Genomic DNA, 25,188 nt, shown 5'->3' on the forward strand with positions numbered 1-25,188 from the left:
GTGCCAGATGCAGACCCTAAAGCCCCACCACAAAGAGAGAGTGCTCTGTCTTCTCACCCCATAAACCTTTGCAAGCCAAAAGGAACCAGCTGCTGGCGGAGTCGGGGGGGGGGGGGGGGACAGTAAAGCCCTCAGGGCTCATGTCCTGTGTAGGGACCAGGACATCGCAGAGAAGACTGCCAAACTCCAGGTTGGGGAGCGCTGAGGGCACCTGTAAGGGGTGGCTGAGAGGCGAGGCCATGCCAAAGACCCAAGAGCGTGAAGATCCTGGCTTCCCTCCGGCCTGGACCGGGAGCCACCTTTCCCCAGTTGTGATGTCCCTGTTTGTTGTCCAGGGGATCCAGGGGAAGTTGGGGCAAATGTGTTGGGCCTTGGGACCCACTGGAGGCTGGCCTCCTAACCAGAGGTTAGAAGGTTTTTGGGGATAAAGCGACTGAAGCAGTTAAGGAAAGGATAATGATGGGTTTTGTTTTGTTTAAGGCTTAAATGCCATTGTGAGTAGTAAAAGGATTTTAAGTAACCTGACACTTGCTTTCAGAGCTGGGATTCTGGTTACAGGTGGGGGCTGCAGCTCCCACGCCGCCTGAGGTTGGCTAGTGATTAGGACTGTGGTGGGATGATGGAGGACCCCCACGTGCACAGGGAGTCTGTCCTTAGCGCTTGGCTGGTCTCCCCTTGGTGGGGACCACAGCGCTCCCCCTGAGTAGGCTGTCTGCAAGCCCAGGAAAGAAGGACTCAAGGCCTCTGGCCCAGTCCCCAGAGGCATCAGGCTGGCTGAGCACCAGAGAAAGAGCTAGGGGTGCTGACCCAAGGTAGGGGTGCTGGGCTGGCATTTGCAGCCCAGAGTACTGGAAGCAGCCCAGGGCTCAGCAAGCTACACATCCCGCCGGCAGGGAAGGGACTGGCTGCCTTTCTACCAGTCCTAAGCAAGATAGGTATTTAAGCCCTGGCCCAGAGCCTCGGCATCCAGAGCCTCACCTCTCAAGGATTCTGGGCCACTGCTTAACTGGAAACTACGCTCAACCCCAAATCCAGGTCTCCTTCCCCTTCATCCGCTGACCACCATGGGGTGGCAGAAGCCCAGGGCCTGTGTGGTTGGCTTTAAAATATTGGCAATGCCATAGCCCTCCTGAAAGGCAGGTGGGGATCATGGAGTCTGCCTGTGAATCCCAGCACCATCACTTCCTCCCTCTGCAACCTTAGGCAAGTCCTCTCACCTCTCTAAGTCTCAGTTTTCATATCTGTCAAGTGGGTACAAATACTGTCTTGAGGTGGGAAACTGGTTATGTGAAAAGTAGAGTGAAGGAGAGCCCTGCCTCACTTTCTATGTTGGCTGCAGCTGCCAAGGGGCCCAGAGGAGTGTGTTGTAAGGGTGGGAGGGTCAAATCGGTGCTGAATATGGTGCTGCTTGCCCAGAGCTGGGACGAGAAAAGCTCAGATGTTGCTATCTGGCATTCCCTTCTCCTACCTCAAACTCCAGGTCACCCAGTGAATTCCTGCAGGATTCCCAGAGACCAAAGCTCTTTGCTCCTCTGTCCCAGAATTATAAGGGAAGAGGGGGAATGAGCATTCAGTGTGCTCCTACTGTGTGCCTTGGCACCATACTAGGGATCTTATCTGCACCCTCTCACTTAACCCTTTCAACCACGTTTGCTTGAGGCTCATAGCAGATCCTAGTCCACTGAATGGGTCCCCAAGACAAGCTGACTCAGCTCCAAGTGCTCAGTCCCTCCGGCACAGAGACCCAGGACACTTTCCCTCCCAGGGTCTCAATTTCTTCTGTGTAACAGGAAGCATCACAGGAGACACTGCCTAGGTTTTGGCTGGTTCTCACATTCAGGATTCGTATGGTTGATGCTCTCGCCAGAGCTGCTGCTGCTGAGATCCCATTAGATGAAGTCAGAAGACAGTGGTTGAGATTTTCAACTCGGGGATCCGTCTCCGTGCTGGGTTCAAATCCAGGCTCCACCACTTAACTAGCTGCATGACTAAGCCTTGTTTTCTTTGACTAGCAGCCAGGGACAGTAGTGTTACTACGTGAAAAGAGCTGTTGTGTTATGTGGATTTCAGAGTAATGGAAGTCAAACACTTCAGCATAGCTTGTAGAATAGAACTGGTCAGCAAATTTTAGACACTGTTCAGTTCATGACTCTATTATTTGGGGCTTCCAAAATGCTCAGAGTGAGGCCATCCTGGAGGAAGGCATTACATCTAAGAGTCTTAACAGCTCACTTCTGGAACCTTCCCAGCTAGTTATGTCCGGGAGACTAAAGCCAAAAACCCGAGCATGCAGATAGATGCTGATGCCTTGCTGCAGCCCCCACTGGCTTCTGCTCTGTGACTGGCCCTGAAAAAAAAATACTTCATTCTGCTCAACAAAAACCCCAAATGCTTCAAAATATGATGGCTCCAAATTGTGAGTTCATATTCTTTTAAACAGGGCAAAAGCTTTGCGTGATGAGTGAGTGAGAGGAAGGCACCTAGACCAACCTGGGTGTTCAGGGAGCTCTCCCTGGAGGCAGCAGAAATCGAAAGTAATTGGAGAGCTGTGCCACCGAATAAAAACACGCAAGTTCACTTTCCATCCTTCTCTCTGTTCCGATCTTTGTGTATCTTTAATTAAAAATTAGAAAAGCTGTGCTTTGGGCTTTCAACCCCTGTGTCGTGGTTACAAGTCGAGTTGATGGCTCCAGCAGCTTTTCATGTGCTTATCATACCAAGAACACGGCTCCTGGGCTCACATGGGTAGGTGAGATGAGTTAGGGTGTCAGGATAGCCAAAAGGGGTTCGTGCAGATGCAGCTGTTGATTTTTTTGGTGCTCAACAGATTCGTCTGTAAGCAAATAGCTCCAGCAAATAGCAAATGCCTGGATTATAAACCCTCTGTCACTATCCTAGTGAAACCATTGAGAACTTTTACAGAGGGCTGAGCTGAAGAGCTCCAGAATGCTCACGGAGTACGTCTGCAAGCTAAATCCCATGGCTGTCAGATGCCTTTTCTAAGGCCACATGGCAAGGTAGAGACCAACATGGGACTGATCTCCGGACTCCTAGATCAGGGGCCACCCCGGAGAACTGGGGGAGCCAGAGTGACGTTGATGAGGCTGGGTGTGGGATTTATTGATTAGGGCAGTGTGATAAACCTAGAGAGATCTTGGAAATACACAAGAGGCAGAGAGGAACAGAAAAGCAGTGGCCCTGCTGTCACGCAGTCCTGGATCTAAGGGGCCACTTGGACACCTTGGACATGCCAGTCTTTATGTCTGGAAGGAGAATGCTAGGTTGTGGAGACGTTTGTGCCTTGGGCTTCACCTTTCTCTGCATCTTGGCTGTTCCTTTCCACTCTGTAATCCTCAACCCCCACCCTTTCTTCCTTGTCTACTGGTTAAAATCCATGCACATTCCAAAACCTTGCTCGGCAGGGTCTGTTTTCAGGAAGCCCTCTCCAAACCCCAGAGAGCAATGATTTCTCCCATCTGGACTCCTAAATTCCTTTAAGGTGCACATTCTCATGACTCACCAGCCATGCTTAGAATTAGGCACGCAATGGAGGTGCTCACCCCTCTCCCCACCATCAGACTGTGGGCTCCTTGGGTCCGGAAACCTATGCGACTCATTCTTCCCTCTCCCTGGCTTGGTTCCTTGCGCATAGTAGGGACTCCATAAATACTTTCTGGAGGAAATTGTAAATAGTGGGATGGTTGGTTGCTCTTTGCTGTTTCCTAAAATTGCAGATTCTGCAGGAAAAGTGGAGCTTCCCTCTGGGATTTCCGTAACCAGCTCTCTGCCCGGAATGAGTTCTGTTATTTGGTCTGCTGGCTTTGAATTGGCCTTGTCCATGAAATGTACTGAATCTATTTACCATTGAACAGGAAAGTGCTGAGAACTGTGCTCCTACTGCCAGCCTCCCCTGGTAGTCACAAAAGTTTGAGGAGCCCATTCCCGGGACCAGACACAGTTCTCATCCCACAATCCCAAAAGAAGCTCCATAGGCCTCAAGATGGACAGACTGGGAGGGATGGGGAAGCCTGGGAAGGAGGAGGTAAAGGAACTTATTGCCTAAAATCAGTGAGGTTTCTCAACTCCCTAAAAGGAGCTAGGCTTGGATCACTTTGCTTACCCTGGTGGTCTTTGATCAAAAGATGTTTTGCAATTGTGCAAGTGAATAAGTGAATGCATCCCTTAACCAATGAGTGAAAGGATAACTGACTGAGAGGCAATCAATAAATGAGCCAGTGAATGCGGAGGAAAATAAATCATCAGATGTATGACAGAAAGGGGCGGGTGTTGTGAGGCGGCAGTTAAACTGCTGTTTAGGATGCCTGCATCCCATATCAGAGCGCCTGGCTTTGAGGCCCAGTTTGGTTTCTGATCTCAGCTTCCTGCTAGTGTGCACCCTGGGAAACAGCAAACGATAGCTCAGCTTGCTGAGTCCCTGCCTCCCACATGGGAGACCTGGATGTGGTTCTGGGATCCTGGCTTCAACCTGGCCCTTCCCTGGCTGTTGCAGGCATTTGGAGAGTGAATCAGTTGCGCTCTCTCACTCTCTCTCTCTCTCCACCTTCTGCTCTCCCTCTGCCTTTCAAATAAATACATTTTAAAAAAGAATGACACAAAGAATCATTGAGTAAATGAGTACCTGAATGCTTGACTGTATCCATAAATGGATGAATGATACAGTCCCAGAAAAGCGATAATAAGGTTGTCTTTTCACAAAGAGCACTGATAGCTTTGCTACTCAAATCCTGGAGCTAAGCCCCTGTCTTCGTCCATTTTCTTTGCTAATTATGTAGTACCTCAAACTGGGTACATTTAAAAGAATAAAAGGTCTATTTTGGTTCAGAATTCTGGAGGTCCAAGGTGGAGAGGGCACATTTGATGATGGCTTCTCACCGGCAGAGTCCTGGGGCTGTGCAGAGCAGCAGGTAGCAAGCGATATGGGGCAAAGGTGTGTATCTTCTGATCCCTCTCTCTTACTGTGAAGCCACCTGACTCAGTCAGGGAGGACCCCCGTGACCACCTTAGCTAATCCCGATGCCCCCAAAGGCCCCATTTAATACCTCCTAACAGGAACTTAATCTCTAACATGAATTTTGGAGGAGACGAATCATATTCAATTCATAGCAACTGCCAGCATACGATTTGGAAAGAGTCGAAGGTAGAGGAAGTCCCAGTTCAGATAATTAATTGTGAGCTTACAGCAACTGGTTCCTACAACCTTGAAAATGATAAATTCATTCAAAAAGAATCCTGGCAATGTTCCTGGATACCAGTGGGTGTGTAGTGTCTTTGGGGTAGGGAGGGATACGGGAGGGTGTCTCTCAGTATGAACTCTTCTGTTGAAATGAAAGCAGGAACTGACCCATAATGACTTCCCTTTACCTTGTCTGGGTAACATCGGAATCTGTATACTTATCTGCATATACAGCTAGTCCCATAAATGTCCTTTATTGCTGTTCCCTGATGTCATTCCTGCCCAAGGTCTCCTCTGGCTTTGTCATCTTCTCTTCACCTCCATCTCTCCATTCACCTGAAAAACCCCCATACACCCTTCAAGGCCTCCTTCCGTGTCACCCCTCTAGAAAGCCAACCCAGGCTCCTGCAGCCCAAGTTCATCTCTCCTTGGTTTCCCGGCAGCTGGCACTGCCTGCCCTTGTTCCAATCCTGAGCACACTAGGAGGTTGTCATTATGGGTTTATACATCTATTTCTTTGACTAGCTCTTGGGGACTGAGCCGTATTCCAGGGCTTCTGTCAAGCCTGACGCTGCGTCCAGACTTGATGGATGTTGGCTGGGAGTGAGGATGGATGGGCCAGCGTGTGTGTTCTCGGTGGCTCTGAGCAATGTGGGAATTGGCAGGTGATGCAGATGAGAAGCCCAGGGCTGCTGCTGAGGAGAAACTGCAAAATTCTGCATAATGGCCCCAGCGCTGATGTTCCCATCCATCAGGCTTGGAGGAGCAGGACTTGGGGAGAGAGTAAGCGTTCTGGGGCCTTCAGAGGAACTTGACTTCTGTTGAAATGCTTCACTTCTCTCCAGATAGTATTTTCACTAGGTCAGCTTCTGAAAGTCGCTGTAGTCTGTTGGGATACTTCTTGTTGCCTACACCTTGGCCATGGGAATAGTACTTTGGACTCATTCTTGTTGCTCCAGGTCAAGCTCAAAGCCTCACGGGTGCAGCAGGGGAGAAGTGGGAACCACACTCCGCTCAGATTAGGGAGCTAGAAGTAGGATCGTGTGACGGTCAGGACCACTGAGCTAACATCACAAGTCCTGGGATTGAACCCTCTGCTGCCTAACCCCTCGGAGCTCGTTTCCTCCTCTGTAAAATGGTGACAATCACAGCACCCCCTACAGGGCTGTGCTAGGGCCAAGGAGGAAGTGAGCTTGGAGCTTTGCGTCGGGGAGGTGATTTGAGCCACCGGGGGTGCTGCTGGCACTGCTGTTGCTTTGCCCCACCTTGGAGCAGGTCCCTTCCCCCTGTGTCACCCCCTTCTGCACAATGACTGCATTTCCTTTGGTCATCCCTCTGGCCCTTTGTGCTGTGGCTTTGACTCCACTCCATCCCTCCAAGACCCAGCACTATCACAGCCTGGTCACTGGAACCCTGGGGACGCCTATGGGACACTGTCGACTGTCAATGGTAGAAGAAACTCCCCTCAGAGGTGGAGATGGGAAAACGTGGCTCATCAGGTGGGGTTGACAGCCATGGTGATGGCTAGCATGGCTCTGGCCTCCACTTGGTGCCAGGTACCTGGCTCTGCCCTTGTGTGGGTTATTGCTTGCAACCCAACCCTGGAGGACAAGACGTGGTTATAGTTCTCATTTGGCTGTAGGATGAGCAAAGTGCCCTGCTCAGAGGCACAGAGCCCACTTCTGGCTGGTGCCAGAGCCTGAGCTTTCAGTTCCCACACCGGCCTCCCCCCACCCCTGGCTTTGTCTTGGAAGCCTGAGGCACCTGAGTGGAACAGCAGCTGAAACAGGTGCGTGGATGCCGGGGAGCCGGCATTCAAGGCCCAGCGGCGGCGGCCCATTAGCCACCGGGAGCAGCGTGCTGCCTGCAGGCCCTGCGCAAAATGCCCTTAGCCCTGTTTCTCACCGCTCCTGGATCTGTTTCCATTTAATCTGACACTGCAAAAGCCTGAATATGAAATGATTGGGGGCAGAAGGCCAATTAGCAAATTCATTAATAGGATGAAACATCTCTCCTCTGCTCTAATCATTTATGTGCACTAAATTTTTCTCCCTTTGTTGCAGCCGTCATCACCTGTCAGTGAAGGATCGAGCAATTAAATATCTCCAAGTATGTTAGAGTCTCGAGCCTTCCGAATCAGGCACCAGCGTCAGGGTTTTCAACTGGTCCAGAGGGCAAGGAGAGGCCAGGTGGTTCACGGGTGATTATCTTTGTCACGGGAACAGATGCAAGAACTTGCTAGCACATTTGCAAGCCCATGGCTGCTCTCTCCTTAGCTCCCTGTCCACCCTTTGACCCAAGTCTGTATTACACATGTGTGTGTGACACAGCGGATATGAGCATCGCCACTCTTGGCTCCACAGCCCTGGATTCAAATCCTGCCTCTGGAACTTATTGGGCAGGTCACCATGCTGCATTGAACCTGTGTCTCCACACAATCTAGAAAACCAGGGAACTGGCAGGAAAGCTCTGCACACTATTTCAGAGAAGTGCAATAATGCATGGAAGATGCAGTGATCAACACACACTGAGAATGTAAAAACAAGGCAATGCAGTTACTCCCCGGGCCATGCTACTCAGAGTGTGGTCCACAGACCAGCCTTACCTGGGAACTTGCTAGAAACGCAGAGGCTCAGGTCCCAACTCAGACCTACCGAATGATAACTGGTACAGCCTGGCTTAAGTGCAGATGGGAGGCCAGAAGTCAGCAGTTTGTAGGAATCTAAATAAACAAAGAGCCTGAAGTAGGAAAGTCAAATGCCTTTGTCAGGAGGTCTGGTAGGGCCTATTTATTGCTGAAATTATAATACACACACGCATACACACACACACACACATGTGCACACACCCTAATCTCCTTGCTTTTACTTTTAATTACGTATTTATTTTTATTTGAAAGGCAGAGACTAAGACGGATGCAGAAACAGAGAAAGACTCTCCATCTACTGGTTCATTCCCTAACTGGCAACAACAGCCAGGGCTGGGCCAGGCCAAAGCCGGGAGTCTGGAACTCAATTCATGCCTCCCCCGTGAGTGGTAGAAACCCAGCTCTTTGAGCCATCGCCTCCCAGGGGCACGCAGGAGCAGGAAGCTGGAATCAGAAGCTGATGGAACTCAAACCCAGGCGCTCCAGTGTGGGTGTGGACTTCCCAAGCTGCGGAACCACTGTGCCACACGGCCACCCCTCTTTTCTGTTGTCAGTAGGCCTACGATGTTGCATTGTTATTCTCTCTTTGCAGAGAAGGAAAGAGAGGCTCAAGCCTGTTCTTGACTGGCTGGTGAGTAGAGAGCAAGGGTGTCTGATTCCAAGGCAGCCCACCTCTCGGCCTCCTGCTGGTGGCCCAGGGACAGGTGCAGGGCAGCAGGCCTCAGAGCCCCACGAAGAGGTTGGGCAATTATTGCTAGCTTCCGGGCTCTTGGGCACCAAACATGACAGCCACCAACCTCCTTGTGGCCTGGCCAGCTCTTCACTTGTTCCCGACCAAGAGGAGGGTTCAGGTGAGGGCCGCGAAGCCCCGGCAGCCTTGGGGAAGCTGTGCATTTGCATGCGTGTGGCTGAGGCTGAACTCCTTCTCCCTCTCCCAGATGGTCCAATGGCACACCCCATGAGGGTTCCTTAGGGGAGCTTCCCCACTCTCTCACTCCAGTTGGCACAGCGAGGGGCTGGCTTCTTCCCTTTCTCCTTTACACACAGCCAGCACAGAGCTGCATTAGGATTCTAAGCCAGAAAGGCCTCACCACCAAAAACATCACGCCCCTCGCCCACCAATGGCTACTTACCTATTCACAATAGTAACACTAAAATAAGTCTAAGGAAATTGACTGAAATCTGGATTTTTCCCCACAATGACTACGTCAGTGACTTGACTTGGAAATAATTTTTTCCAAATTTGTTTTTTCACAATGGTTGGTGCTTCCACTTTGCTGGTGCTTCAAGCCTCTCTTAAATGTGCCAGATAGGTGTCCTAGCATGAGAGTAGGAACCACAGAAAAAAAAAAAAGAGAACTTGATCTGTACTGGGTACCGCCTGTGTCCCAGAGACTGTGCAAAGTGTCAACAAGATTACAGATTACCGGCCGGCGCCGCGGCTCACTAGGCTAACCCTCCGCTTTGCGGCGCCGGCACACCGGGTTCTAGTCCCGGTCGGGACGCCGGATTCTGTCCCGGTTGCCCCTCTTCCAGGCCAGCTCTCTGCTGTGGCCAGGGAGTGCAGTGGAGGATGGTCCAAGTGCTTGGGCCCTGCACCCCATGGGAGACCAGGAGAAGCACCTGGTTCCTGGCTTCGGATCAGCGCGGTGCGCCGGCAGCGGCGGCCATTGGAGGGTGAACCAACGGCAAAGGAAGACCTTTCTCTCTGTCTCTCTCTCTCACTGTCCACTCTGCCTGTCAAAAAAAAAAAAAAAATCTCTCTCTCTCTCTCTGTAACTCTACCTCTCAAATAAATCTAAAAAAAAAAAAAAAGATTACAGATTACCGTGGCAAAAATGTTTAATTAGTCCTTATAGTAATAAAAAGAAAAATCAGAGGAAGAAGTGACATTTACACAGCATAGGGTGCCAAGGACTATTCTAAGTGCTTCTGAAACACTAATTTAATGCTCACAGCAGCAGCATGAGCTAGGTACTATAATTACTCTCACGCAGCAGATAAAAATCTCATATTATGGGAAGTAGGCACTGATCCGCCCATTTCACGGATGAGGAAACTGAGGCTTGGGAAGAAGTGACTTGCCAAGTCCCTCCATATGGGTGATCCAGAGCCAGGGTTCACATTAGCTTTGCCTGGCTCTGAAGCCCTTGGTGACTGTCCAGCTGCAAGCCTATTTCCTGGAAGCACCTTGCTGTCTTATAGGGCGTGGGAAGACCTGGGACTCAGGCTGAGCGCTGACTCCTGCTCTAGCCTTCTCAGGGGCCCCCTGACACCCCCAACTGCCTGTCACCTCTGGCCTCACCTTGTGCTCTCATTCAGCAGCCCTATTCCTCCCTTGCAGAGTGACTGCTCTGTACTTCCGTCCTCAGCCGGGAGCCACTGCTGGAACCAAGTCAGGCTCCCGTCTGCTTTCCTCTGGAGGAGGAGCTGCTGGAAGCAAATTAGACTTAGACAGGACACAGGCTTCGCCTTCGCGGAACTTAGCTCTGGTGATAATTATCTTCCAGGTTGAACATCCAAAATCTGAGATGCTCTGAATGGACAATTTTTGAGCATTGACATAAAGTTCAAAAATTACTTGTATTCTGCAATACTTTGGGCTTCATATTTCTGGATTCAGGACACTGAACTGATGAAGCATATGCAAATATTCTAAAATCCTAAAATCTCTCAAATCTGAGCCACTTCTGCTCCCAAGCATTTCTGATGAGCGACTCAACCTGGAACCGCAAGCCTAGGGAACTCTAGGGCTCAGACACCTCAGCAGCTTTACAGTAACGCAAGGAAACGAGCAGTGTCGCAGGCCCTTTACGGAGCTGGAAACTGAAGAATGGAGGGTCTGAGTCGATGGCCGTGTCTCACTTCTCACAAACGGTGAGTCGGGATTTGACTGAGCGCCTCTCCCTGTACTGTGCCACAGACGGGGTGACATAAGGATCCGAGGAGAGAACGCGCCGCTAATTGAGGGTCAGGAACTCGAGAACCGGAGGAACCCTGAAAGAGCTGTCCTTGGAGCTCGTGAAGGAGCCGGGGCTCAACCCAAGCAGGAGCATGGGCTAATGACGCTGTGGGCGGGAAGGACAGTGTCAGCAGTCACGGAGGAAGGCGGCGAGAAAGGAGAAGGGACGAACTCTGACCGTGACTTTCGTACTTTCGTGTCTTGCAGGATGTTCATAGGAAGGTTGTCACCAAACATAGAAGGGAACAGGATGAAGTGAGGCTGTCCACATTCAGGAAGCTGGGGAGAAGGTTCTCGAAGTCAGTAGAGACAGGACGAGGGAAGGACTGAGTGAGCAGGGGTGGGAGCTGTGCGCTCTCAGCCCCGTCCGTGTCTCCCAAGTCTCTCCACTGTCACTTCAACTCGCATTCACGCCCACCATCTGCTCCCAGGGCACGTACTGTTTGTCCCGGTGACTTAGCCATTGGTTACCGTGAACTGTTCTATAATCATTCCTGGTGACTGTGGTTGATACTCCAGCAAGAGTGTTCTTTCCTCAAAGAACTAGACCTGTCCTTCTGCCCTGCTGAGGTACCCCCGCCAACATGGTTCTTGTCACAGAACTGGTACTTGTTGACATGAATTTCTCAGAGATGCACAAAGATTTGTGATTCCATAACTGAAATTCACACAGCAAAGAAACTTTGGTGGCTGGTGCTGTGGCGTAGCAGGTAAAGCTGCTGCCTGCAGTGCCAGCATCCCATATGGGTACCAGCTCGAGACTCAGCTGTTCCACTTCCAATCCAGCTCCCTGATGATAACGTGCCTGGGAAGGCAGCGGAAGACAGCCCAGGTGCTTGGGCCCCCGCACCTCTGTGGGAGACCTGGAAGAAGCTCTGGTCTGCTGGCTTCCACCTGACCCAGCCCTAGATGTGGCTGTCTGGGGAGTGAACCAGCAGATGGAAGAAATTTCTCTCTCTCCCCCCTGCCATGTAACTCTTTCAAATAATAAATAAATTAAAAAGAAACCTTAAATACAAATATGCTTTTAAAAAAGACATGAAACTTTGTCTCCCACAGCATATTCACAAGATGTGAACCTCAGAGACTGTGGTTTGTGGTAGCTGCCCCGTAATAGCTTAGACTTGACAAAGGTGTGTTGGGTGAAACAGTACTGAGGGCCAGGCCTAGCTTACCCACTAAGAACTGTGTGCTTTCAGCACATTGTTTAACCCCTCCTTGCATGTCGGCTTCTTTATCTATTGAATAATCTAACTCATTGGCTTGTCATGAGGATTAAGTGAGGTAATGTGAATGTAAACATTGAGTAAGCTATAAGGCAGTGAGTAAATGGTGGGTATCAGCATTATCATGGTGGTAATGACCTTGACGATGTTCAAGCCGGCTGTGGCATGATGATGGTGATGGTGATGGTGATAGTGATGGGGTGGTGGTACTAGTCAAGGTGATGATAATGGTAAGGATAATATTGTTGATGATGGTCAAGGTGTTGGTGACAACAATGACAGCAGTGATAGTGGTGATGGTAATGGTGGTTGTTATGGAGGTGTTACTAGTGTTGGTGGTGTTGATGGGGGTAAGGGGATTGTGGTAGTGATAATAACAGTGAAGATGATGGTGGCTGTGGTGGAAGTGATGATGGTGATGGTGGCGAGGTGGCAATGATAATAACTGATTAAAGATGGTGCTGGTGGGCCGGCACCGCGGCTCACTAGGCTAATCCTCCGCCTTGCGGCACTGGCACACCGGGTTCTAGTCCCGGTCGGGGCGCTGGATTCTGTCTCGGTTGCCCCTCTTCCAGGCCAGCTCTCTGCTGTGGCCAGGGAGTGCAGTGGAGGATGGCCCAAGTACTTGGGCCCTGCACCCGCATGGGAGACCAGGAGAAGTACCTGGCTCCTGCCATTGGATCAGCACGGTGCGCCGGCCGCAGCGCTCCGGCTGCGGTGGCCATTGGAGGGTGAACCAATGGCAAAAAGGAAGACCTTTCTCTCTGTCTCTCTCTCTCACTGTCCACTCTGCCTGTCAGAAAAAAAAAAAAAAAAAAGATGGTGCTGGTGATCACAATGATGACAGTAGGGGCAATGTTGGTGATGGTGGCTATCCTATGCTGTGTTAGTGGTAGGGTTGTTGATGGGATGTAGCCTCACTGGTGGATTTGAGGAAACCATTTCCTTTGTCCAATCTTCTTTGACCCAGCTGCACAGAAGGATTCTCAATCTGCAAAGTTTTATTTCTCCCAGATGTATTTGTTGAAAGTCAGAAAAAAAAAAAAACCACAAACCATCCCATGCCTGCAGATTTCTTCTCTTATTCATGGTTGTTATTTTCAGAATCATTTTAATATAGGTTGCTTTCTTGATGTTTGCATCCCAGCATGTAGCTCAGTGCCATGCCCAGTATATAGTCAAGCCTTCAATAAATATTTGTGAAATGAGGAGCAGACTTGCAGAGGGACACAGGCCATGCTTTTGGATGAACTCATGAGAGCTGAATGCCCTCTCTCTGAAGACAGCTCGGGGCTTATCAGGCAGCAGCTCCCCGTCACATCAGACTACATCTGCATTAACTCCACGATCAGCATGAGCAGGGCTGGCACCTACTCTGCCCTTGAGATCCCCTAGATTATCAGCCTCTCCTGCCCCTTGGGCCCACAGCCCTGCCCCCAGAGCGAGGCCCTGTTCTACTCTGATTCTGCACTAACTGATCACGTGGAACACGCGAGAAAATGCGTCTCTTGCCAGCTGCTTCTGGAATGTTCATGCCTTTCTCTTCAGTGGCCTTGCTATGCAGTGGGAATGACAGGCGTTTCCTGGCTCTGGAGGTGTTCTTGGTGCCAATCCTCCTCTGATCCTAGGAGGAATTGCAGAAGTGGCTTCAAGTTCCAGCGTCTCCACACTGACCATAGGCAAGGTAGAGGCACTTGCAGAGCCCGTGTTCAGTGAGTGCATTGTGTGTAGAAAACGAATCCCAGTACTCCTCAACTTACAGTGTGGTTACATCCATTGTAAGCTGAAAATAATCATAAGTCTAAAATACATTTACTACATCTAACCTACCACATATCAGACCCCCAGATTATGGAACAACACAACACATAGTAGAGAATCAATTGTGTTCCCTGTAGGGCTGACTGGGAGCTGTCCTTGCTACTGCGACCAAGTTCAGGAGAGAAGGTTGTGCCACCTGCCACTAGCCCAGGAAAAGATCAAAACATGGTCTTCAAAGTATGTTTTTCTACTGAATGGGTATCACTTTTGCATCCTTGTAAAGCTGAAAAAGTGTAAAGTTGAACCACGTATAACCTTGTAGGATTCTCCTGGCTTTTGGTAGCAGCTATTAATATCAACATCGTTTGTTATTCCCATTACTAAGGAAGAGACTGAGATAATAAGTGGTGAGCAGTGATACACCAGAGCCTTTGTGTGTCTCTGTTTAGTAGAACACATGTGGCAAGGATTCGTCGTGAATGCCCTCACCCTGGCACGCTGAGCCAGCATGGATCCCCTTAATGGATCACACATTGCTGATGGTGTTGTTGAAAAGGTGAAGACAAAACAGTAGGCATTTGGGTCCCAGTGCTGTCCTGCTCAATAAAGAATAAGATTTGGAGACAAAACAGTCTTGGATTTAAACCCCAGACTTGCTTTTCCTTGTCTGTGTGACCCTTGGGAACTACTTCCGTGGAGCCCTGATTTCCTTTTGCACCCAGGGAAGTTAGCAATGCTGATCACATGGGCTCCTTGGGAAGTGTATAGAGAATGAAATACAAATGGACTGAGGTTGGGAATTTGTTTCCCCAGAAGTTCAGGATGGGAAATAATGGAGAGACCAAAGTGGTTTTTGGATTAGAGATGCCTTTGGGGGTTTTATCTGTCTCTGGACTTGATTTATTTTCTTCCAAAATCCTGGAACAGAGTCAAAAAAGGGAGACAGGAAAGAGGGAGAGGGGGAAGAGAAGTAGGGAAGAAAATGTAGACATGCAGACTGCAGATAACAGGCTGCCTGCCCTGTGCAAGCACTCCCAGTAGGGAGAATTAATGGGTCAGTGTCCTTTTCACTGTTGCCATTGTACTTGTTGTTAAAAAACATGGGAGAGAATCCGGGCAGAAAGAAGAGTTCAAGATGCAAGCAAGGTGACAGCAAGATGAGATGGATAGAACCCAAGCTGAATTGCTTCAAGAATACAAATACCATGTGCAACCTGCAAATGGTGGAAACGGAGGCAGGCTCCCCACTCCAACCCAAACTTCTAATACATCCAGTGACTCTATTTATCAAACAGGTAGAGTTCTCTAACAGATGTTTGGTGCATGTGCACGTGTGCAGAGAGACAAAGCACGATACTCTGTGTGAAATTCAGGCACTGTGCTGGGCGCTTCCCCTCAATGACGTCACCCTGTGAGAAAAAGACTGCTGCTATCTCTCTTTAGAGATGAGAAAACCAAACTCAGCGAGGGGAAGCGAGAACCAGCTCAAGGTCACATTGCTGGGAAATGCAGGAACAGTTTTGGAACCCGGGCCTGTCTGTTCCCTGAGGTCTCAGAGCTTCTGCCCTCACTTTTTTCCAGTAGCTGCCCTTGACATTTGGGGAAATTGAGGCTGGGAAAAGTCCTTGCTACAGTTTCATAGCCAATTTGGAGCAACAAGAGACTACAGCCCAGATCTGGCTGCCAGCTCCACAACTCCATCCCTGGGGCCTCATGCATCACTGGACTGACAACGCAAAAGCCTTCCATCTCCTCTTCTCTTCCTCCCTTGCTTGGCTGTCTTCCAGAACTTTGGAGGAGCAATAAACCAACCTGAGAGACAGAAAGGCTGGAGGAAGCTCCAACTCCAAGCAATTTTGGTGTTTGTATTACCTCCATCTGAGCTGCCTGGGAGTTAAACCTTCCCCCCGCCCTCCCCACCATTGCCCTCCTATGTCAATGGGAGGCAGCCAGACCATAAGACTGACATATCCTCCCCATCAGAGCCCTCTTAATTCAGAGGATGCTCCGTGCAGTGGTGGCATGCACAGACTTAGAAGTCAGGTAATGTGTTCTGGAACCTGGCTCTGCCTTTCCTGAGCTGTGCAGTCTTGGGTGCATCACCTACCCTCTCTGAGCCTTAGATTCTTCGTCTGTAATACAGGAATAGCTCCCTCCTAAGGTTGCTGTGAGAATTTACTGCAAAGATGTATGTAAAGCACTCATGGAGGGCTCACGGTGTTTGGGTTGTTACAGTTTGACACTGAGAGTCTTAGGTATAAATACAAGATCCTGGACAGCCACAATCCTAGTCACTGAGACAAGGCTGAGAGTTCCTGGCATGTGCCACCATTCCCTTATCCATTACCCTCGGCTGACATGGGTCACCTGTGACAGGGCTTCTTCCTTGTGAGCCATGATGTGGCCTCAGAATCTGTCTTCATTCAGTACTCCCTGCAGTCACTGCCAGTTGGGGACAGTTGGCATGGGAGCTAGATGAACTTCGTCTGCATGGCGTTTCTGTCCCAGCTCACATCTGCAGCTCTCTCTGCTTGGCACAGGCAGCCTCTCTGCTCTGGCTCTGGCCTGCCTCTGTGAGCATGTGTTTCTGTGCGTGGACATGTGTGTTTGAACTGCTCTTCCTGCCTGCCAGCCCATTCCATGCTTATTTGTACAAATCTCTGGGATCTCAGAATTTAACTTGCAGTGTCATGTCTTCACCTTGGAATTGCAAGTAACATCAGCTCATGTCTGGGAGAGAGGTAGATGGGAATCAACTTTGAACTTGTAAGAGCAAAACCCACACACAGCACCTAAGGTCAGCCACCTTTAACAGTGACCCAAGCGATGGGGTTTGAATGTGAACTTGATGTCTTTCAACACTCAGACCAGCTGCTGACAACCATAATCTTAGAGAGGCAGACCTAGAAGAGAAAGTTTTTCCTAGGGTAACACCAGATGTTACAGCAAACTCTAAAATTTCAGTGGACTAACATACAGAATTTTCTTTATCATTCATGCAACTGTTCGGTGCGAGTATTCCTGGTGGACGAGTAGCTTTCTTCACGAGGCCTCTCAGGGGCCCAGCCTCCTTCTATCTGTGGCTTCACCAACCGTGGGGCCTCGTCTGCAGCTAGATAAGGGATAGCGATGGCGCACTGCTTCTTTGCCACTGGATGTGGCTGTGACAAGCATCACTTAGGCCCAGATTCCACTGGAGAGAGCTCTCTGCATAGCACCCGGATGCAAGGAGGGATGGAGGGCAGAAATGCAGTCTCTGGCTGGCCCAGAAACAACGTTAGTCTTGGGGGAGCACCCCATGGTGGGGGTCTAAGGGCCAGGTCTCTCATGCACAGCAATTCAGGGATTGGCTGGGCAGAATCCAAGTGCTGTTTGGTCATCTTTCGCATGGGCAGTCCAAGGGCCAGAGGTCAGGAGCCAGCATTGCATTATAGCAGGCTTAGCCACCTCTTGGGAAGCCAGCATCCCATATCAGAGCACCAGTTTGAGTCCCAGCTGCTCCGCTTCCAATCCAGCTCCCTGCTAATGCACCTGAGAAGACAGCAGAAGACGGCCTAAGTACTTGATCCCCTGCCACCCATGAATGCGATCAGAGTGGAGTTTCTGGCTCCTGGCTTCAGCCTGGTCCAGACCTGGCTAGCACTCTCTCTCTCTCTGTTGTCCAGCCTTTCAAATAAATGAATCTTGTTTTTTAAAAAAAAAAAAAGAACAAGTAAAACCAGAGGTCAGCTGGCAGAGTCCACATCAAACCTGTCCAGGGAAGTCCTCCCTGACCAGCGACGAGGCCTGTCTGGTCCTGATGCCAACTCTCTTCCTCCCGAGGAGCGGATGCTCAGCTGCTCAGAGTCGGACGCCATTGGACATTCAAGGGGCTGTGCCAGCATCGCCCAGGAGCCTAGGTTCACCAGGAAACCTCGTCACTGTGACACGTGCTCTCCCGGGCAGCTCTGCCTCCAGAGAGTGGCAAAGCTGGGCGTGACAACTTCAGCTTTCCTGTTCTGCGCCACAGCTGCACCCCTCCCTGCAGCGTACACGTGGATCTCGGGCGCTGAGCTAATGGGAGGATTCTCCCGACAGATGGGTGCCTTCTGGATGTGCCAGCAAAATCAGGCTTCCGAGCCTCCCAGGCTCACTGCCAGAGGCTGGGGAATTCGCCAAGGTAAATGCCACCTTGTGAGGTCTCGGGGAAGCAGCCGCACTCCTTCTCCGCCACGAGTCTTCTGTGACCTGCCCGTGAGCACTGGGGAGCCACCTGCACAGCCATGGTTCTGCGTCTGTTTTCAGATGCATGTGGGACACTGGGCAGCTGCTGCCTGATCTCCATGAGAGAGAGGGCCAAAAGGAGAGAAGGTGAGAAAAAAAGTCCCATGCCTAGAGTTTTCCCTTCAAACTGGACTTTGTAAGCCTCGCCTACAGAAGATTTGGAACAAAGAATCTTGGTGCTTTGATTATCGTGTGTGTGGCGGTTGTTGAAATGAGTCTGACACTCACCAGTGCCTTAGTAAGAATTATAATTACACTGGAAGACCCCAGGCAACTGAGTAAGCTGATTAGCTGCTTGCTCTGAGATGATCGATCCCCCCACCTCTGGATCAGACATTGGGCAGCTCTCTGCATGGGAGCAGTCTGAGGTGGGACTGTGGACTCCCAGGAAGCCAAACCAAGTGGTGTAGACAGGTTCTTAGGGAGAGACAGTTCCACAGGTGCCCACCTGCTCCTGCACAGGAAGTCTCAGCTCCCTCGGGCCAGGGTCAGCTCTCTGATTGTGTGCAGAGAAATAGCCAGGCTGCACAGGTGTCCAGAGCAAGCTGATGGTGGCTGCCCAGGTAGGCTGCGCTCTGGGAAGCCCTCCCCCAGGAAAGCCACGGGTTTTCTGCCAGGCATAATTATTGCATGGATAATTACACAATTCAGAGCCTGCTGGAGAATCCTGGGTTGGTGCCAGAGCAGAGAGAGGCAGGGTTCTGGGACTGCAACCGCTTACTGCTTGTGAGAGTTAAGTTTGAGAGAAGATGGTAATTCTTCCCCCCTACCCTAAGAATTGCACCTGGCAAGGCCAGGCCAAGGCAGACATGAAGCTGAGAGAGGCAGGAAGTTGATGAGTTTCTCTTTGTCTGCCCACCCCCTTACAGCGGGAGGTCCCCAGAGTTCTACCCCCATCCCTCTTCTGTGCTCCTCAAGTCCCCATCCACTAGCACCTATACGCAGTGACGTCACGTGCTCCAGCACCCATCTCTACCCCTGAGCCCTTCTCCACTTAGCCCAATCCACCCCTCCATCTCTATTCTCTTCCCAGCCTGTAGCACCTGTCCTCACAAGCCCTCAACTGGGAACCAAGTCTTTCTCACCTTCACCTTCTCCTTGGCCCATGGCCGGGCTGCCATCTAAAGCCAGTCGTGTGGGCTCCACGGTAGACATGCCTCTTGGCTTCTGCCTCTTCTCAAAGGCTCAGGTCCTGTGGTCATCTCTGGGTTTCTCATAGTGGCCTCCTCACTGGCCTCCCTGCCTCCACCCTCAGCCTCTGGAGACCAGCCTCTCACTGCCCCAAGATCTGTCTGTCCTCATGCACATCTGGCTTAGAACCCTCCAACGGCCTCTTGTCACTCTTGGCACCACTCTTATCACCTTACGCTGTGCCTAAGGCCCTCTCCAAGCAGCCTAGGCTCCAGCCCTCTGTCTCCTGCCACACTCATGACATCAGCTCTACTGGATGACACTCTGTTTGTCCCCCAGTTCCTCAAATGCAGCTTTTTCATACCTGAAAACCTGGGTGTGGAATGCAAAAATGGACACAAGGTCTGGATCTTAGCTCCATCACCTGCTAGCCATGTATCCTGGGAAAAGTCACTTGCCCCTTCTGTTCTTTCTTCCCATTGATAATATAGAAATAATAGTAATCACAGAACCTACAGCGTGGGAGTTTTAGGAGGACTTAGAACATAAACTAGTGCACAGGAATTGTGTTATTGAATGTTTACTGTGTGTTTGAAGGTGGATGTTTCAAAGATGTCAAATCCAAGGGGAAAAGAAATTGGATTTCAACTAATCCATGCAAGAGAAATGGAGGTCCTAGGAGAGGTGGGCCTTCGCCCGGCCACCCACGAGCCTGGCTGCTGAGCTGCAGCCCAGTGCACTGGGGCTGTGTGGGGCACGCAGCTCCCTCTGGGCAGTCAGTTCTCTCTGAGCTGGCTGGGGCCCAGCAGTCCTGACAGGGACTCCTCCAGAACCCTTGACTCTGAGAAGTGGGTTGAGCCTGGAGAAGAAAAGTGAGCTACTTGCTTTGTTCCCGACTGAACCAGCCAGAGGACCCCTAAGAGCAGGGCCAGTGTGAGGTGGGACTCCTTGCAAGGGCACTTTGCCTAGGCTGAGGCCTCAGGTTCTGCTTGATGAGCCCTTCTTCCTGGGCTACCCCTGCATGCCCATGGTTGGCGGAAAGCACCCAGCCTGGGAAGCCATCCTGGTCGGGGCTTTGGAAGCAGCTGTGTCCATGAGCTTGGCCTTTGTCTCTGAGGGCATCAAGCAGGGGGGCTGTGAACACGCACTCTGCAAGCTGCCTGGATTGTCACTGCAGCTCCAGCTTGTGACTTAACCTCCCAGAGGCTCACTTTCCTCTTCTGTCCAATGGGAGGTCATCACGGCACCTGCCCTCTAGAGCAGGTGTTGTAAGGATAAAGGAAATTCTCCACATTAACACTCCCAGGTTGTGCCCGAGCCTGAGCTGATCGCCCAGCACTGCAGGGTGTGTCGCGTGCCCGCCTCTGTGCGTACTCCCTATCCAGGCCTTGTCTAGAATGCACGGAGAGGAGGACCTCTGTGAAAACCCCGCGCACATCTTTGCTGATTGGCAGTTTTTCCTCGAGTTAATTTCGGAGCCTGTGACCTTTCCTGCCGTGTTTTTCTCTGACTCAGACTGCAGTATCACAATGCCAGCCAAACACGGTGACAAGCCCCTTTCCCAGGCAACTGAGGAGAGACAAGACTGTTCGGGAAGCTTCTCCTGGGATGGGCATGGGGAGTGGAGAGAGCCATCTGACTCCTTAGGGCCCACCTGGGTGAAGGGAGTAATCCCAGCCCCAGTCTCTGACATGTCCCTCAGCAAGGCGTAAGGGTGTGAAGTTCAGGCCACGCAGACATTGGCCAAGCCTCCCAGCCTATGCCGCTGGCATGGAAACCACACCCCAGCACAGGGCTCGTATGTCGGAGTCAGCAGGGAAACAGGAACCAATCAAGGTGCATTTCCAGGTGACATGTCTCCATGATCCATGCAATCCCATCTTTTATTTTTATTTTATTTTTTAATTTTATTTAAGGAATAGAAAGATCATGCATTTCACATATCCACATTTAGGGACATAGTGATTCTTCTCACCCTACACTCCCTCCCACCCATACTCCCACCCTGCTTCCTCCTCCCTCTCTCATTCCCATTCTTATTTTTTACAAAGATCTATTTTTCAGTTAGCTTTATACTGATAAGATTAACCCTACAGTATGTAGAAAGTTCAACAAATAGTATGAAGAAAAAAGAAGAAGAAGAAAAAAAACACTGTTCTTCAACAGTCAAGACAAGGACTGGCCGGTGCCGTGGCTCACTAGGCTAGTCCTCCACCTTGCGGTGCCCGCACACCGGGTTCTAGTCCCGGTCGGGGCGCCGGATTCTGTCCCGGTTGCCCCTCTTCCAGGCCAGCTCTCTGCTGTGGCCCGGGAAGGCAGTGGAGGATGGCCCAAGCGCTTGGGCCCTGCACCCCATGGGAGACCAGAAGCACCTGGCTCCTGCCATCGGATCGGCGCGGTGCGCCGGCTGCAGCGCGCTGGCCGCGGTGGCCATTGGAGGGTGAACCAACGGCAAAAAGGAAGACCTTTCTCTCTGTCTCTCTCTCTCACTGTCCACTCTGCCTGTCAAAAATTAAAAAAATATATATATAAAAAGACAAGGACTGTTCAAAATCGTTGAATCTCAAAGTGTCAATTTGACTTCTATAGATTACCTTTTAGATACTCTGTTAGTTACCACAGATCAGGGAGAACATATGGTCTTTTTCTTTTTGGAACAATTTGTCTTTTTGGCTTATTTCGCTAAGTATAATGATTTCCAGTTGCATCCATTTTGCTGCAAATGACAGGATTTCATTTTTTTTACCACTGTGTAGTATTCCATAGTGTTTATATACCATAATTTCTTTTTAAAAATATTTTTATAATTTTTTTTATTTGACGGGTAGAGTTAGTGAGAGAGAGAGACAGAGAGAAGGGTCTTCCTTCTGTTGTTTCACCCCCCAAATGGCCGCTACAGCCAGTGCTGTGCCGATCCGAAGCCAGGAGCCAGGTGCCTCTCGTGGTCTCCCATGTGGGGGCAGGCGCCCAAGCACTTGGGCCATCCTCCACTGCCTTCCCGGGCCACAGCAGAGAGCTGGACTGGAAGAGAAGCAACTGGGACTAGAACCTGGGATCCATATGGGATGCTGGTGCTGCAGGCGGAGGATTTACCAAGTGAGCCATGGTGCTGGCCCCATATACCATAATTTCTTTATCCAGTATGCAGCTGATGGACATCTGGGTTGATTCCATATCATAGTTATTATAAATTGAGCTGCCACGAACATGGGGGTACAGATAATTCTTTTATATGATGATTTCATTTCCCTTGGGTAAATTCCCAGGACTGGGATGACTGGGTCATATGGTAGGTCTATATTCAGATTTCTTAAGTATCTCCATACTGTCTTCTACAGTGGCTGCACCAGTTTACATTCCCACCACCAGTGGATTAGGGTACCTTTTTCCCCACATCCTCATCAGCACTTGTTGTTCGTTGATTCCTGTATGAAAGCCATTCTAACGGGGGTGAGGTGAAACCTCATTGTGGTTTTGGTTTGCATTTCCCTGATGGTTAGCGTTCCTGAACATTTTTTATGTGTCTGTTGGTGTATTTGTGTCTTGGACTGTGAGCTCCTGGAGGGCAGCAACTGCATCTCTAATTTACCATTCCAGCACCTCATGCAAGGCCTGCCCGATATCAGGTGCTGTGGTTCATCAAATGCAGACTGAAGCTATGGATGTCAATACAAGTAAAACCCAAAGCACAGGAGCTCACTGGGAATCCAGGGCAGGCTTATTATTATTGATAAGGATCTGATAGCTGACAAATATTATATTAACAATAGACAATGGGTCAGGTACTGTATTAGCTACTTTGCATAATTTCTCCTTCTTAATCCTCTTAACAATATCACGATGCTCATGTTCCTCTTTTCATTTTGCAAATGAGGGAACCGCAAATCATGAATGTGAAATGATTTGCGCCAAGTCTAGCGTACGAGTATAATGTAGCTGTATTTCAAGGATGGGCACATCTGACCCCGCACACCTCTCTGCCTCTCCCATTCAAGGAGCTGTCCGCAAGATCAGCATCTTGGCAAGCTCGCCAACTTCAGGGCTCAAAATTCAGGTCATGGCTTCCCAGGATCTACTGAACACTTTTCCTGTGTGTACAGCATTCTCAACATTCGGAATTCTTTCTTCTCGAGATGGGAGGACAAACTCAGACTTCCAGCTGCCCTTCATGGGGCTCAGACAGCCGAGGGACCCACCAAGGCTCGGTTTGGAAGGGTCCCCCTGAGGAAGTACATTAAAACACAGCATCCATCTTCGCCTTGGGTAGCAGCAGAGGCAAACAGCTTTGTGGAAGCAATGGTGGGAGAATTCCAGCACCGCTTTCTTGGGTGGGCTGTGTTGAGCACAGGTATAGCAGGGTATTTTCTGGGGAGGACCCCCATGGTAGGGCTGGAACATTATTCCAGGCAGGGTGGTCTCAAGCTTTCTCTCTTGACCTTCCTGGGAAATCTCTGAACTACCAAATGTCTCTTTCTTTCTTTCTTTCTTTTTTTTTTTTTGACAGGCAGAGTGGACAGTGAGAGAGACAGAGAGAAAGGTCTTCCTTTGCCGTTGGTTCACCCTCCAATGGCCACCGCGGCCAGCATGCTGCGGCCGGCGTACTGCGCTGATCCGATAGCAGGAGCCAGGTACTTATCCTGGTCTCCTATGGGGTGCAGGGCCCAAGCACTTGGGCCATCCTCCACTGCACTCCCAGGCCACAGCAGGGAGCTGGCCTGGAAGAGGGGCAACCAGGACAGAATCCGGCGCCCCAACCGGGACTAGAACCCGGTGTGCCGGCGCCGCTAAGTGGAGGATTAGCCTATTGAGCTGCGGCGCCGGCCCCAAATGTCTCTTAATACATTCCTTCTTGGCATAAAACAACCAGAGTGGGCTCTGTGGCTTGCAACCAAGAACAACTGATAATACCCATGCTCACACTGTGAGAGCTTGTGAATTTCAGGCATGACCAAGTGTGAAGTCAGCATGAGCTCTGAACTCGAGGGAATCAGGTGAAAATGTGGCCACAGACAGACACCTGGGGAGGCCCAGGGGCCTTTGGGAGCCTTGCTGTGCACATCAGCACTTTCAAACCCTGGTGCGCACAAACCACCTAAGGATGCTTTTAACATGCAAGTTTGGATTCAGGAGTTCCACACTGGGACATGGGGTCCTGTGTGACCAAGCATCTCCCCAAACATAGGTTTTGTTGGTGGTTGTGGTCTGAGGGCCATGAGAGACAGGGTGAGGTTCCAGGGACTTTTCAAGTTTTGCCTCAGGCAAAACACCCCCCTCCACCACCACCTAAATGCCACTTCAATTTCATGAAATAATGAGATCAAAGCCTCCCCTGGCAAGTCCACCACTGACAATTTCTCATCTTTGGTAAGATCAGTCTTAAGGCACTGGGGACTTTAAATCTCATAATTAGTATACTCTGTTATGCCAATCCTGCTCCTAATGAGGACGTTTTAGTATTTGGCTTTGTTGAAAGAACAGGATTGGTTTTGTTACCCTATTCTGTGGCATAATAGGGACGTGGTTTGCTACCTGTACCTGTAGCTCAGCCCAGGGAGCACTAGCAAGCTGTGAGGCTCTGGAGGAGCCACAGCTCCATCCCGGCCCACCCCCAGCCCTCCCAGGGGAAGTGGGCTCTGAGGCTCTTGGCCTGTCCTCTAGAATCCTCACCAGTTACAAACACGCAAGTCCCGATCCAACTCGCACCACTTGCTAGCCAACTGGCCTTGGGCCACTCTCGACGTCTTAATCAGAACATGCCTTCTCTCACTGCCAGACCTCTGCATAGGCAACTCCCCAGCCTGGAACACTCATCACTACCACCCTTGTCAGTCTGCTCAACTCCTCCACGACCTTCAGGGCCCACTTTATGGCTCACTCCCTCCAGGAAGCCTTCCTTGAAAGTCTTTTTTCCCCAGGCTGACCTAAATCCTATAGATTAGTACTTCATTTTCAAACTTTTAGTTTGCTTAGAGCCTGTAGCAAATTCAGCCAGACTTGGGCATGC

At 50.4% G+C, this 25,188-nt stretch overlaps 1 protein-coding gene across 3 annotated transcripts in view; it reads left to right on the top strand.

Annotated features, from left to right (window-relative positions):
• The window catches only part of KCNIP1 (potassium voltage-gated channel interacting protein 1), a 337,463-nt gene that overhangs the window by 130,362 nt on the left and 181,913 nt on the right, over positions 1-25,188 (top strand). The window lies entirely within an intron of this gene.

Source organism: Oryctolagus cuniculus, chromosome 6 (assembly GCF_051225735.1).
Source record: "Oryctolagus cuniculus isolate XC-2025 breed Fujian yellow rabbit chromosome 6, ASM5122573v1, whole genome shotgun sequence".
Classification (NCBI taxonomy): Eukaryota; Metazoa; Chordata; class Mammalia; order Lagomorpha; family Leporidae; genus Oryctolagus; species Oryctolagus cuniculus.